The 7455-nt window shown below is 35.6% G+C and overlaps 1 pseudogene; it reads right to left on the reverse strand.

Moving 5' to 3' along the window:
- Positions 1–4843: 4843 nt before the first annotated feature.
- LOC122687038 lies at positions 4844–6909 on the reverse strand (annotated as a pseudogene).
- Between the last annotated feature and the right edge of the window lie 546 nt (positions 6910–7455).

Here is a 7455-nt window from a genome sequence, read left to right on the forward strand (position 1 = left end):
AGGAATCTGCTCTATGATATCTTTGGCACATAAACATTGAAGCTGTTTGTAAAAGATTCCACACAGGTAATTTTTTATGTCATAAGGAGTTGTGTCCTGCTCAGAAACAACTCTAGTAGATCCTTGTGCTGTGGTTGAAATGTGTTTTGTTAATTTTCAATGATTATTTCTTATTATTATATTATATCATTTATTATTATTTCTTCTTATTCTTATTTCTTCTTATTCTTATTTCTTATTATTCATATTAGAATGAACACAATAAATGTAAACCTCTTTCATATTATATTTGAATGCAATTGTCATTTCACTTTTTACATTTCTATCTCCTAACCTCTTCTGTATATTTTGTATTTCATCATGTTCTTAATAAACTTCGGCATTCAAATCCTCAGATACAGATATTTGCAAATTATCTAATGGTAGTTTTCTTTTTCCCCTGAAATCAATCATTTTCCTCATGCAACGTATTTTAGTGTGGCTAATTTGACGCCCTGATAATGTACTTTGAACTTACACCCAAGTAAGTTCTTTGGTATCTTTTAAAATATCTGAGGGAAAAAAAAAAAAGCAGTTCCATCAGACACCATTCCCCACAGCTGGCATATTTTTTTGGCTCAATACTCTTCACACATCCTCTCTCTGTCTCTCTCTTTCTCCTTTGCATATCCTTCACATTACAGAGGTAAGCTATTTATGTCCTTGTCCAAGAAGCTGATAAATCAGTAGAACAGGTCAGGGACCGTGCCTCATCTCTAGAGACAGACTTTAGATTAAAATTAATTAATCTTCGACCATTCTAGTGCTATGAATATTCCCTCCACAGGATATTCAGCCTAAATCATTCCTTTTTAAATGAGCATAATGAATTAATTTGACTGCACTAAAAAAGTCAAATAAGCTTTATGAAAACAATATGATATACCTAATGTCATCATGCAAAGAAAATGAAGTTAATTTCATCTAAATTGGTGATACTTGTTACTAACTCTCCTAAATACTCCAAAGCCTTTACACTTTGGAAAATAGAAACAATTTTTAAATATATTTTTCTCTTTCATCATCTGTTTTCTGGAGTAAAATTATTCTCTCATCTCATCATTTCCTTTCCATATCAGTGGAGATAAACTATAAATAAGCAGTGACTTGTACCCAACTAAAAAATAACATTATAAAAGTGGGCTGTTTTTCCAACTCTTAAGCTAAATAATTATAATTAAAACTTTTAAAATAATAATTCAAAAGTCAAAATGATATATTTAATTTTTACTCTTTAACTACCACAAAGTTGTCTCATTGCCTCATAGATTATCCCTCACCATGAACTAATTGTGCATTTTTTAATCTCTATTTCTTCATCTTACTTCTACTTCAACATTGACCTGACACTGTTGCCTTCCTTCTAATTTAAGCTCTTCCATCCTTTAGTTATTCCTGCTACTTAATCTAGCCACACAAATACACATGCTGATTACTTAAATAGAAATCACTGATACAGATTTTCCTTATATCTGTTATGTAGCTCACACATGTCCAACTCTTTGCAAACCCATGGATTGTAGCCTGCCAGACTCCTCTGTCCATGGGAATTCTCCAGGCAAGAACAAATCCTGGAGTGGGTTGCCATCCCCTCCTCTAGGGGACCTTCTCAACCCAGGGATCAAGCCCAGGTTTTCTGTATTGTATGTGTATTATTTAACAGTTGAGCTATCAAGGAAGCCCTTGCATATTTAATTACATTGTATCCCAGAAAATTCTATTTTGGCATATTCCTATGTGGAAAGAACAATACAGTCCTCTATGGTTGGTTAATTCTTAACAAAAAAAAAATTATCTTAAATAATATGACTATATAAATAACATACAAATTTCTTCCAGAAGCCCTTTAGAAAATAATTTTTATTTTTCACCTCCATTGATTTGTTTTTTTCTCATATTGCATGATTTTCTTTAAAAACTGCATTCAATTGCAACTAGAGACCCACCAATAATGTCTCTTTTCACTCTGTTCTATGATGATAAGGGTCAAAAGTTATATAATTGCATCAATTAATTAAACATTCAAGATAACAAATGTTATAGTATATGTGAAATTATAACGAATGTGTTACTAATGAGGGTCATATTAGCAAAAGTAATTCTATAATTAATTTCAAGGGAATTAATAACTATTATGGCATTATTTTAAAGTTTCATTTTTATATAATGTGAAAATGGAAATTATTAGAAGTTTTATTACATTTTATGTCAAAACGTTATACTTAGGTAAAATCAGTATTCTTTTTTTAGTTCATCTTAGTATCATTAATAATTTAAGTCATTTTTTATTTATGTGAATAAAAATGGAACACCTAATCTGTTAACATTCACAGTTAATGTAGGTGTAAATTATAAAGCATTTTCTATTTTTCCTCTAGTATCTTTTGAATTATAATTGTGGTGTTCTGCTGTCTCTGTAGATATTTTCATTTTCCTTAAATATTTTTATATGATAATTTTGAAGAAAAGAAGGTTTAGAGACAAACTAAGAATATTCATTCTTTCATTTATTCATCAATTTATTCAGCAAATAGTTCTTAAATTCATACTATTCTAAAGTGAACACAAAATAGTTTGAGAAAGCTTGTTCTTTCAGGGAGCTAATTATCTCATTTTAAAAGCATAAACTGCAAGAAATACTGTGATATCTTACCACTGTATGTCCCAATTTTAGTTTTGTTGACTAAAATTAAAATCAGCAGTCCTGATTAATGCCATTTCTCCTATTGTTCATCTGATTAGCACTCTTTTTACATTCATAGTTGTCCTGTTCAACCTAGGTAAACCAGAACTGAGCCGAGAATCAAGGAGGTCATAGCTGGCAGGCCGGATGTGCCATGCTGTGATCAGTCATTTCAGTCGTGTCTGACTCTTTGAGACTCTTTGAGACCCCTTGTAGCCCACCAGACTCCTCTGTCCATGGGATTCTCCAGGAAAGAAGACTGGAGCGGTTTGCCAGTGCCCAGCTTCAGTGGATCTTCCCAGCCCAGAGATTGCACCCATGTCTCCTGAGTCCCTTGCATTACAGGCAGATTCTTTACCACTAAGCCACCAGGGGAAACCATACTACTAAGCAAAAATGTGTCCAAAGCTCAAATTCCATGACAGTTGTTCTAAAGTGATCCTATTTGCCCAGTTATCTCCCATCCAATCAATATATGACTAGGCAAGCAGATATTATAACTTTTTACCCAAGATTCCCAGAGAGAGGAAGAATTTCCTAGTTTGACATGTCATTATGCTAACTCTTGAGCTCTCAAAAGGCAATTTATCTGAAGTCTTCTCAAATTTTAATAAGAAAAATCACTTTCGCTTATCTCTCTATCCACATCAATACTTTCTATCCCTAGTCTTCCTCATGACAGCCATCCTAACAGGTGTCAGGTAATATTTCACTGTGTTTTGATTTCTGTTTCCCTGATGATTAATGATGTTTAGCATATATTCTTGTACTTGTGGTTCTTTTGTATGTCATTGAAAAAAATTGCCTATGCGTTTCCTCAGTCATTTTAAATTAATTTTTATATTAAGTTGTATGAATTATTTTTCTATTTTTTATTTATATATTTTAATTTTTGCAATGTTATGTTGATTTCTGCTGCACAAGAACATAAATCAGCCATAATTATATGTACATCCCCTCCTTCCCTAGCTTCCCTCCCCTCCCCATCCCTCCAGGTCAGCGCAGAGCACCAGACTGGTCTCCCCAGCTCCCTCCTTCCCTTCTCACTAGCTCTCCGTCTTACACCTGATAGTGTACATATGTTGTTATTTATTTCTATCAGAACATGGTTTATAAGTAGTTTATGCATTCTATAGCTTGCCTTTTCATTTTATTGTTTCTTTCGCTCTGTAGAAACTTTTATCTATATAGAGTCCTACTTAGTTTTCCTTGTGTTGTCTGTATGTTTTGTATTACATCCAAAAAATCGTTACCCAGGCCAATGTCAAAGAGCTTCTACCATATGTGGAAACTAAAATCCTTCTAAGAAATTCTAGGAATTTAAAATGCAAAATTCTGGGAATTTTATGGTATCAAATCTTATGTTTACATTTCTAATTTCTATGAGTTTTGTAAGATAGGGATCCGATTTCATTTTTTTCTGCATATGTTTATCTTTTATTCTCAATACCATTTGTAGAAGAGATTATTCTCATTGAATGTTCTTTGATTTCCTTGTCAAATGCTACTTGAACATGTATGTGTGGGCTTATTTCTGGGCAGATCTGCTTCAAGGATCTAAGTAACTGTTTTAAAACCAATATCGTACTGTTAAACATTACTGTAGCTTTGTAGTGTTTGTTGCCTCTGGCTTCGCTTCACTTTTTTCTGAACGGTTTTGGCTATTCAGGGTCTTTTGTGGTTCCTTACAAATACAAATACAAATACAAATATTAGGATTTTTTTTTCTTTTTCTAAGAAAAATTCCTTTGAATTTTGATAGAGATTGCATTTAACTTGTAAATGATTTTGCATATTATGGATATTTTAACAGTAATAATTCTTCCAATCCGTAAACATGCACTATCTTTGCATTTTCTTGTTTTCTTCTGTTTCTTTCATCAAAGGTTTTAATTTTTATTGTACAGGTTTTTTTTTTATTTCCTTGATTAAATTTATTCCTATTTTACTTTTTTAAATCTACTGTGAATAGATTAATTTTTTTTTTCAGATGCTTTGTTGCTAGTGCATAGAAAGGCAACTTCACTTTTTTGTTGTTGTTGTTGACAGCCTATTGCACTTTAATATGTAATACTTAAGGTACAAGAAGGCTGCATCTAGCATTGTTATAAATAAATCAAATCAGTCATCAAAGGCTCCAGAGTGAACAGCATCTCCATAACCTCCATGCTCATAATCTTCATTTTCTGGGTATAATTTAATAAGATCATCAATTTAAAGAAGGATAATTGCAGTTTCAGTTGTAAATTTCAAACTGTTAACTTTAACTATGATTGGCTCAACCTCCCCCTCTTCTTGTTCATTGTCACGGGATATACCATTGACCAATTCATTTTAGATTTGTGCATTCTGGGTTAACTTGAGCCTTGTTATGAAAAACTCTTAATTTTGCAACCAGATCTGTGGAGTCTTGGGCAGCATTAACTGTCAGAGCATTAAGAATAACAAGAAGAGATCTTGCAAACTCTGCAGTAGCTAGCTGTTCCCAGGTGTCCATGATGGTTGCCTAGTTCTTGAGGCATACTGAAAAGGCCGCCTCTACAGCACTCCCACCTGGAACCACAGATTGTGACTCCAGAATTCTCTTTACCACACAAAGTGCACTGTGTAAGGAGAGTTCCATCTCATCACACGTGGAATCATTTGCCCGACGTAAGATGACTGATGCAGAGGTAAGAGCCTTAGTGTTTATAATCAAGATCAGTTCATCATCATAAATTCTCTCTTGTACCACCTCTTCTACTTGTCCCACCACTGAAGCATCAAACGTTTCTTCACCTTCCAAATTGGCTGGGTTGACAGAATAGTTGCTCTGGAAGCTTTAGCAACGCATTTAAGGTCTCTTTTAAAAACTCTTCCAACTGCCATAGCACCAGTCTCCACAAAATACTTCAGACACATATCACAAATTCCACCAGTGGTTAGAATAACATTGGCACCAGTTGCCACGATCGTCTGTATTTACTCCTTGGTGATATTTGATCCTCTCTGTCTAATCTGGTCCAATTTCTCAGTTCAGTTCAGTTCAGCTCAGTCGCTCAGTCGTGTCCGATTCTTTGTGACACCATGAACCACAGCACGCCAGGCCTCCCTGTCCATCACCAGCTCCCAGAGCCCACCCAAACCCATGTCCATCAAGTCGGTGATGCCATCCAACCATCTCACCCTCTGGCGTCCCCTGCTCCTCCTGCCCTCAATCTTTCCCAGCATCAGGGGCTTTTCCAATGAGTCAGCTCTTCACATCAGGTGGCCAAAGCATTGGAGTTTCAGCTTCAGCATGAGTCCTTCCAATGAACACCCAGACCTGATCTCCTTTAGGATGGACTGGTTGGATCTCCTTGCAGTCCAAGGGACTCTCAAGAGTCTTCTCCAACACCACAGTTCAAAAGCATCAATTCTTCTGTGCTCAGCTTTCTTTATAATCCAACTCTTACATCCAGACATGACCACTGGAAAAACAGGGTCTGTAATAACCACTTGTACACCAAGCTTCATTTTTGTTTTCTGCAGGCTGAAGTCAAGTCAAGTAATTTTTACACTAACTATTCTCGTGGGCATGTCCTGGGATCCTACCACACAGTTGAGCATTGATGAGCATACTCTTCATCTGACTCCTCCTATGGGTTTTCAGAATATCAATGGCATTGACTGGAGAGAGAGGCTGAACTCTGACATCTGTGTATTTAATAGAGAGCAAAGCATCTACTACCATATTTGCTAAGAAATTACCATTTATTCTGATAATTTTGGCAGTATTAATCAGGCAATTCCTTCCAAGCTCATCTGTGTTAATAATCAGATTTTCACTGATATAATGCACTGCTTCCTTGCAAGAAATTCAATAGCCACTAATAACTGATGTGGGATAAATTTTCTGTTTGACCAGTTCATCTGTATTTTTTAGAAGTTCAGCTGCAATAATAACCATGGAGGTGGCCCCTTCTCCCACTTCTTTGTTTTGAAGAAACTTTGGCTGTAGGATGCTCTATCTCCAGTAGCTTCAAGATGGTTGCACCATCATTAATAATAGTTTCATCACTAATATCATCCACTAACATTTTGTCCAAGACAACTGGACCAAGAGAACCTTTCACAGTATTTGCAGTCAAAGCTGAAGCCCTGACTTTCTGGGAGCAGATCACCTCCTCAAAGCTGCGGCCCTGGAAAATGGACAAAAGCCCCTCCATCCTCATGGCAGGGCTCATGTCGAGTTTCACTCACATCACCGGCAATCAGCCTCTCTGTCTTGGTCCCAGTGGTGGCCAAAGCACCACCTGCCCCAGGGTGGCTAACTGATTTCTATATGTTAATTTTATATCTTGTAACTTTACTGAATTCATTGATTAGTTCAAGTTGATTGAGTTAGGATTTTCTAAATATATATGTTTTGCAGAAAGTTTTACTTTCATTTTGGGTTCAAAGGATGAATCAACAAAAGAAATCTCTCATTACACACAAATAAACAATTTTAACTTTTAATAGAGGATTATTTGAGTTAATTTCAATATGCAGTCATTAAAAGAAAAGAAATAGAAGCAACAGAGCGAAGTAACAACTCATAAATATCACCAAATTGGGACGATGACCTACATCCAGTGTTGAACAGTGCTGAGAGGTCCGGAATGATGGCAATCCAGAGTCCTAGCTGGAAAATGGTCCCAACTGGGGAATGGTCTCACCCCATGGGTGATACTTCAAATTGCAGTTCTGGGGTCTTCCATTTATAACACCAG

Source organism: Cervus elaphus, chromosome 30, assembly GCF_910594005.1.
Source record: "Cervus elaphus chromosome 30, mCerEla1.1, whole genome shotgun sequence".
Classification (NCBI taxonomy): domain Eukaryota; kingdom Metazoa; phylum Chordata; class Mammalia; order Artiodactyla; family Cervidae; genus Cervus; species Cervus elaphus.